A 9,255-nucleotide genomic window follows, 5' to 3' on the forward strand; every position below is an offset into this window, starting at 1 on the left:
TCTCAACCCAACCAGTTGAGGCAGATGGCCACCCATTTAAAGCCTGGTTCTGCCTGAGGTTTCCTCCCATTAAAAGGGATTTTTTCCTTGCCACTGTCAGCAAGTGCTTGGTCATGTGGAAATGTTGGGTCTCTTTAAATTAAAAGACTATGGTCTAGACCTACTCTGTAAAGTGCCTTGAGATGACTTTTGTTGTGGTTTGACATTAAATAAAGATTACCTATAACCCTTGTGGAAACCAAGAAAATAGCATGCATTTGGCCAAAAAAAACAACACCACAATTTTGAAGCCAGGGCTTTAGTTTGGAAGCTTTATAAAATATATTTTATGTTGTACTAACCATGAGATCCTATGTGGTTTTAATGAGACCTAAAACGCTCCTAACATGCTGCAAATTAGTGTGGTTTCAACACAGACTTCATATAGCTTTGGTTGAACTTCCAAAATTAAAAAAAAAAAATCATATTGGAATATTTGTTCCAAGATAATTCCCCATTTAGTGTTTTCATTGCAGTGGAGGGCACAGTGACATCAGCACACCACTAATGGTTAAAGCTACAGAGCTCACAACTGCACAATCCATGCTTCAGAAATCCATTTAGTTCAGAGAGCAGCAAAGCTACATATTTCTTTTAAGAACATTTATGGCTGTTCTGTTACATGACAGAACAGTGTAGCATCTCAAGGGCTAGTTACAAGCACAACTTCAAGTCCCATGTTGTTTACTGTACACCCAATACATTATACAGTTGTATATTTGTATGCAGTTCTACAAGTCAAAGCCAGTTTAAAATTTGCACACCAAAACAGCTTTCCAAGATACACATCATTGCCATTTTTGCTACTAAACTTTTGTAAAATACTTGCTACCTTCTGGGAGGGTAACAGTAGTCGAAAGCCAGAGTACAAAGATATCTTTATTGAATTCTTAAAGCTTTGTTCATGCTTATGAGATCCACCACTTAGTATCCAGGGCCCTGAGAGATAGTACAGATTAGTACAAGTAACAGTATTCTTGTTTGACACCTTCCAGCTTACCTTGCCCAGGTTGTAGCCACCAGCACGAGAAGGAGCAGATGCTGCACCACCTTGTCCAGAAGGAACAATCCTAGGATGCTTCACAGCTGGCCTAGGGACCTCAAAGCTATGTGGGACTGCTAAGGTCTCACTCTCCAGTTCAGGGTAGTATCTTCTGTAGTGAGCGTCGTCCCAATTGTCACTCTGACTGAGGTTGGCTGGCGAAGGATTGTCCAGCAGACACTGGCACAGTAGGTGGGATAGAAGGATAGAAGCCTTGGTCCTCAGTCTCAGTCTCTGTCTCATAGTCACCATGCTCAAAGTCTTCCTCAGGATGAGACAACTCTCCTGCTTGGTACACAGGAGGAAGGGGAGGAAAAATGGGTGGGCTCACATTCACAGGTCCATGAGAACCAGTACCATGAGTGCCAGATGACCTTTCCTCACCCACAGAAAAGGTACTTAGAGGTGCAACAGCACAGTTCATCTCTAAGTAGAGAAGATAAAATGAGCAGCAGTTTCGAGACCCCTATCACAGATCATGTTGGATGTTTAACACACTGAGAAGATCCACACGACAAGCATAAGATGTGCTACCAGGTTGAAATGCAGCTCCTGAATGTGCTGAACTGGCAGGTTTTGGCCTTACAGAACTACCCCTGAATCCTAACAGTCTGAGGGGAGACTCTTTGTGACTATGGGAAGCACTGGGGTTAAAGCCTGGGTACAAAAGAAAGCAAATTAGTGATAGTTTAACTGAAAACATATATTTTCTTGTAGTGTATAGTGATAGTTTACCTTGCTTAACAGGGAGGCAGCATATATCCACAATCAGCAAAGCAAAGACCAAAGCCCTGTGATAAAAAGACAACACATCAAAAAGTACTTCACAGCAGGGCAAACATGTATCACACGTTATTAAAAGTTTACAAAAAGCCCTTGTTATAGTTGAGTTATGGTCATCAAATTGGGGATTTAGATCTTCTGTGGAAAAGACAAAAGTGCAGAGGAATTGAACATTTAAATGATATGGTAAAAGTTTAGAAAGAGTACAGGTTGTGAAGTAATTGGGAATTTGGACATATTGGTTTCTAAGCCATTGCAATGATAAGATAAGATAAGATGAAACTTTATTGATCCCACGGTGGGGAAAATTCATTGCTACAGCAGCTCAAAAAGATAGTGATAAGAGAAAAAAACAAAACAAATGTATACAACAATAAAATTAAAAACTAAATAAAAGGACCTTAAAGTGCAATTCTAACATATATATACAACAATAAAGACACAAGTGAGAGAAATATGAAGGGACCCCAAACCATGCCAGCAACATGGCCCCCACGGCAACCCGAAGCTAGTCAAGCATTCAGACCTGTACCAGTTTTTCCTTTAAACTGTCACCTGCCTGTTTATGAGTGAGAGAGAGGGTGTGTGTGTGTGTGTGTGTGTGTGTGTGTGTGTGTGTGTGTGTGTGTGTGTGTGTGTGTGTGTGTGTGTGTGTGTGTGTGTGTGTGTGTGCGAAACTTGATAGAGTCACATGCTTGCTTCTGGTATCGGTAGCAAAGAGTCAATTTAATATCAGTGACTCAGTGCTTAGTGACTCAGGACCTTGACCCACTAACAGCTGAAAACACATTTTCAAATACTGCATATTTCTGTTACATGGTGTCCAAAACACTGCCACTGTGTGTATCACAATTTCCTCAGAATTATATACTTAAATTCTACTTCTTATCCTTAAGGTACAAGACACAAACATATTTATTTCCCTGTACACAAACACATTTATATTTTCTAAACTATAGTATCATGATAATGATGAAATTACTAAGTAAAGAATTTAACACCAGACTTGAATTGAATTTTCATATCTTGGGTAGCTGTCCCGATCAGCTGACGTCAGCTCATGGAAGATAAAATAAACACACAGACCAAAAAAAGGAAAAGTGAGACTGGAGAGAGAGAATAGAGAATTGAGAGAGTGAGAGAGAGAGATAGGAGGATAGACAGAGCTGATTTTCTTTCTCCAATAAAAGCGACAACCCCCCAGTGTTGCTATGGCGACCTTCTCTCTCTCCCTTCCTTTCAGCGAGCTACCACTTATCCTTGCTGCCTTTCAGTCAGCAGGGCATGTGGGTGTGTGTGCTTTTGTGTGTTGGCTCCTGAATGAATCAAGCAAATGAAGGGGAAAGCCATTAGGGAGCCAAGTCGGACTGTTTCACACACACACACACACACACACACACACACACATACTGTACACACAAATGCACGTTAAGAGACATTAATATAGACCCTCAAGCTACAAAAACACTTTATACTTTTAACTTAACTGACTTGTTTTGTTTTTCTGAAGATCTCCTCTTTTCTTTTCTGTCTTTTTGTACTCTTTTCATTTCTGCAGTGGCTCTTCTCTATTCTGCTTTCTTTCACAACCATTTTAACTGATTTAACCACACACCCACTCAAATACACACACAGCCTTTCTACCACTACTTTCTGTAAATGTGAGTTTTTAAAAAAATGGTGGGGATAAATAGGGAGCCATATGAGTGCGTCCATTTATTTCATTAGTAAAAGACCAAAGGTCAGTAATGTGAACAGTGAATCCAACACTATGAAACAGTATAAGGAGCCATTATGTCACAATTACAAAGTTTGCACTGCCCTAAAATGTCGCTCTTGTGGAAACATACAGTAAATACAGCGCATGAATTACATCACAGAAAGACAGTTCCACTGTAGTTCCAGTGTTCCAGTGTATAAACTGTTGAATATATATACAAACATGCTCATAAAGGTCTTTTTATATATATATACATATATAAAACTCACAACGCTTGCTTTCATATTGTGGAAGACTGCTGAAAGTCTGTTTTGATACAGCATCAGCACCAATGGATTTTTCATCACTGACCAGAGGCTGTGTTTTGATACCTCTCTTCACAAGATCTTCATTTAATACACTCTCTAAGTGCTGAATTAAAAAAGCATGTCCTTTTCTGTCAGCTGCCAGCATCATCTGACCCAGGAAAGACTCTGGATGTCATTTCATTTCAGACTGCCTGAATTTTTAATAATGTTTAACACGTGCTTCAAGTGACACACTCATTTGATTTTGCCATTCATTTTACCATTATACTGTAGTTAGAGTAATCAATAAAAGGAGTTTGGGTAATAAAGAATGGTGAGATAAAACAAGTTGGTATTTATCCATATTTTCTGTTTTATTGCATTCACCACATGTTTTCTGGTAATTAATGATACACAACATCTTTAATATTATTGCTGTTGAAATCCTGAGCTTTTAACTATGCTGTAAAAATTATCTCATAATAAATGGTTGTAGTTGACAGGATCTTACTCTCCCATCCTGCAGAATATCTATATAGACATTGGTATGCAACCCTGGTAATCCAAAGATGTGATTTGACATATTGCATGCTGTCTAATCAGCTCATATGGGTCACTTACCCTTAAAAACAGAAACAGGCTGTATGGTATAGTCAAAGTGTGCAGCAAAACTGCAGGCACAACCCTTAATGATGTAACTCTTTTGAATCAGGTTAGAATCTTGAAGAAGGCCTGGTCAGTCGCTCCTGTCTGACAGCAGATACAGTCTGCCTACATGCAGGACTAATAGGCTCAGAAATGCTTTTGCTCCAGTTGCCATTGGCATTTTAAACAATGCATTGTAATATCATGTTGTATGTTTTGTTGTATTTATTGTTTTGTTGTTATGTGCTACTGTTGGATGTGCAACAAATTGCTCTTCAGGGATAATAAAGATTTCCTTGACCTTAACTTTCATCAGAACCTGTCAGACTCAGGTCCGGTTACAGGACTTCAAATTAGGGACCAACTAGCAGACCATGCTATGCAGCATGAGCTACCTATTTCACCCATCTTCATATCTCACTGCACTACTGTATCAACTTCAGGTTTTCCAGCTCACGTTTACTCTCAACACTGACATATTCTTTACTGCCATTGCTGCAGGTGTCATTTGCACAAATCCTCTCCACCTCAGCCTCCACCTGCTTTGGCTGTACAACATTTGGATGAACTGCAGAGAGTCTTTTACCTCCAAGTTAATTAAAAGAGAGGGATTACTTGTAAAGCTGCATGCATGTTGTTTATCATTCATCATGCTGCTGCTGTATTGCTATAGCCTAGAGCCATCCACAGAGTAGATATCACTCCATTCCAATATAGTGAAACTGTACTGAAGCCTTCAATTTCATTAATGTATATAACCAAATAACATCAGTTATTTCCTTCAAAACTATGGTGTTATTGTTGAGAATGTGTGCTGGAGTAAACCGGAGAGTTTCTCAACCTCTGCACCCATACAGGACTAAATTACTGTTATTTCATACATAAAATACCACCAGTAGCCACCACTTGTCAATACATATTATTCAGAGGCTGTTAGGAGAGCTGCTATGATGTTAAAACAGAATATAAATAACCACAAGGCCAGAATCTACAGCACTGCCACTACAGGTAGAATATTTTGCATGCAGTAGGTTCAAGTAGCACTATTCTGCATCTGTGTAAAACATTATGAGTGGTACTCTGCAGTAATACAGATGAGAAAGGAAGGCACTGCTTTACAAGTAGCCACCACCTGTCAGGGTTAAATTATACAGAAGCTATTAGGAGAGCTTTTAATTATACAGACTTTTTGGTATGCCCTGTGCATGAGGTGTATATTTGTTTTCCTTAAAATTGATAACTGAAATAATCTTCTGCAATCTGCACTGTAGGTTTCTAAGGATGCAGAGACAATCCCACCAAACAGAAATTAAATTCAAGCAGTCTTGCAGTGAATAAATAATGTACTAAATATGCTGAAATACTGATGTTATCTGCAACCTGTCATAATATGCAGCTCTTAAATTGGTAGACAATGGTAGAACACTTATCACCAGAAGCTAAAGAAAACTTATCATCCGGCAAAAATAACACACTGTAACTAAGTCAAGCGGTTTACCTTCGGCTTGTGACACACTGAAAGAGAACAAGGGGAGGGAAGCAGGCAATAGAGAGAGAGGAGGAGAGATGAGAGGGACTGAAGCTCTGCTGCGGAACATACATCATCTCCTCTTTAGCTGGAGGGAGAGAGACAGAGAGAGAGGGAGACGGAAGGGAAAGAGATTCAGTCTGTGGAAAATTGTGATATTTCAGGAAATTTAAGGCATCCATAAATGTGTGACTGAGAGAGAGAGAGAGAGAGAGAGAGAGAGAGAGAGAGAGAGAGAGAGAGAGAGAGAGAGAGAGAGAGAGAGAGAGAGAGAGGAAGAAGAAGAAGAAGAAGAAGAAGAAGAAGAAAAAGAAACATCCCAGCACGTGAATCATTTGCAAAGAAACACTGGCAACAAATGAAGACAGAAAGAAACGTCGGAGAGAGATGTAGTCGTCCCTTCTGTTGTGGTAAGAAACCTGAAATATGTTGATGGGACATTATGGCACTCACATAGACATGCAGTCACTCATTCACAGATGCAGCTGTGGATGCACTCTGAGTGAAAGTAGTATTTATTCATAGATGATGTAGCAGGTGTGTATGTGTATGCTGGAAAATGAGAAGCTTGCAGATCTCTGTTGACAGAGAGGGAAATAATTCTCAACTTCAAGTGTATATGTGTGTCTATGTGTGTGCTGGAACAGATTCAGCTGCAGAGCTATGCGTCTCTATTTTGCTGTTTCTTTTTTTTTTTTTAGGATCTGCATCCAGCACCTCTATCTCTGCTTCATTCCGTCCCTTTCTCATGCTCTCTTAATCTTCCCTCTCTCTATTCCGCCCTGTTGCAGTGTCTCTCTGTGTCGAAGCTGCACAGCATAAACAAACCTTATGCAATGCGCTGTCCCATGAAAGCATGTATTTCTTCTCTGCAATATTTTTTCCCTCTATCCATTATGACACATAGAGAGAGAGAGCAAGAGAGAGGGAGAGAGAGAGAGAGAGAGAGAGAGAGAGAGAAGGGGGGGTCATGTTTGTCATTTAACTTGTGGAGAAGCATGAACGTGACTGGTGTAAAATAACAGACGTTTTATTCTTCTGCTTTGTTTCACCTTCAAAGGGTCTCAGAAAACTTTCAAGCAATATAATTACTTCCTGATAGCTGCCCATTAGAAGACCATGATATCAATTGTTTCTCACTTAATTGTCTCAGCGTAATCTGTATAATTATATAATAATGCAAGAAGAGTTGTTGACAATGAAAAAGACTGTGTCAGTTTAGATCTGATTCTGCATGTGCATTTTCAAATGGCAGATTCTCTTTCTAAAAGTCAAACATATTATAAAAGAAGTCCAAATGTATTGTTTTTCTCTCAAGAAAATGGTGTGCATTCATTTGTGTCAAGTATGTGTAGGGTTTCAAGGATTAAGGTCCGTTCAGTATCATTTGGCATGCTCCCCTCCTTATATTATCAGGTTTCATGAGGTGCTACTGTATAGTGAATAACTTTAACTGTGATTTATTGACAGAAATGAAACTGTAAAAGCCAAAAAGGAATCTGTAATACCAAAAGCTCCTTGGAGAAATGGGGTATGAATCACAATGCTAAAGAGAGCCTGCTGGAAAGATGAGAGTAAGTGGACCAAGTTCCTGGTTCATCTAAAATATTTTAAAAAGCACTTAAGAGCTATATTTAACAAAGAAATGAAACTTTCTAGACAATCTACATTTATCAGATAATACACAATAACCAAAACAAAGCTCAATTTCTATTCACCACTACTGACAAACTGCTTAACCCAACTCTCGCCCTCTCTCGCCAAGCAAGTGTCATGAATTTGCCACCTTCCTCTAGGAGCAAGTTTTTGATCAAAAAATCTCACGTATGTCTCCATTTCACATACTGATGGATCTGGCCTGTCTATGGCCCTACATCTTCATAACACCATGGGCAAAATATACAATTTTTTAACCTATTACCCCTAATGATCAAAAAGAGGTGACAAAAAGAGCGGACCTACTACATTTCAACAAGTACTAAACTGTCTGTCACATTAACTGTTGTTGTTAACAGTTCTTTACAATCTGGAGTTTTTCCCTCTTCCCTCATCTGTGCCGTTATTACACCATTATTGAAAAAGAACAGCTCAGACCCATCTGTGATAAGCAACTACAGACCAATCTCCAACGGCCCATTTTTTAGTAAAATTCTTGTGAAGGCTGTCTACAAACAGTTGCATAGTAACCTATCACTCCACAATCTGATGTGTACTGATCTAGTTTAAGAACTATACGCTGAAACTGACATCACTGACTACTCTTACAAAAGCAGTCAATGATCTTAAGATCAACTGTGCTGCAAACAAACTTTCCATTTCAGTATTATTAGACCTGACTGCAGCCTTTGACAATATCAATCACAACATTTTACACAGTAGATTGGAAAATTCAGTTGGCCTATCTGGCAGTGTCATTAACTGGCTCTCCACCTGTCTAACAGGCATTTTCTGTGTCTCTTGGTAACTATTTCAATTGGTAACAATTTCAGTGTCTGTTGTGGGGTCCCACAAGGCTCAGTTTTAGGTCCATTCATTTATGTATTATAATGTATATGTTTAATTTATATATGTTGTGATACAATATATCTTACCTGTCATATGTAGATGATACACAATTGTAAATTTCACTTTCCCATGTTAACGTCAGCCCTACAAATGCCCTTGTCAACTGTGTCAGTGACATTAAAGACAAAATGACCCAAAACGTTCTATAGTTAAATAAAGGCAAGACTGAGATCCTTGTGGTAGGCGAGGTACGAAACAGGAGATCTACTGATCTCACTGTCTCTGAAATCCAATGAGCAGGTTCAAAATCTAAGTGTTATCACAATACTAGCATAACTAGCATTTTCCCACCTAAAATAATTCCAAAGTTAAATTAGAAAAAAAAAAATTGGTTCATGCATTCAGTCCTGTAGGTTATACTACTGTAGTGGCTGTAGTGTCATGAAAGTAGCTGCTGAGTCATACAGATCTGTTTTACAATCCTATTCTGAGTGGTTCAAATTACAAAGCTGCACAAATCATTTGTGTACACACATCAGAACACAGCTCTGCTGTCCTGCAACTGAGAATAACACTGTTAGCTTTCTGAGAGCAAATGACAAAAACAGGGGACATCAAAATTAAATGAAGTATCCATTAATGAGCTAGTTGCATATGAAAAGATGAGAGAGTCAAGATGAAAGTGAATGGCTGATAGAAGAGTGAG

Source organism: Scomber japonicus, chromosome 3 (assembly GCF_027409825.1).
Source record: "Scomber japonicus isolate fScoJap1 chromosome 3, fScoJap1.pri, whole genome shotgun sequence".
NCBI classification, from domain to species: Eukaryota; Metazoa; Chordata; class Actinopteri; order Scombriformes; family Scombridae; genus Scomber; species Scomber japonicus.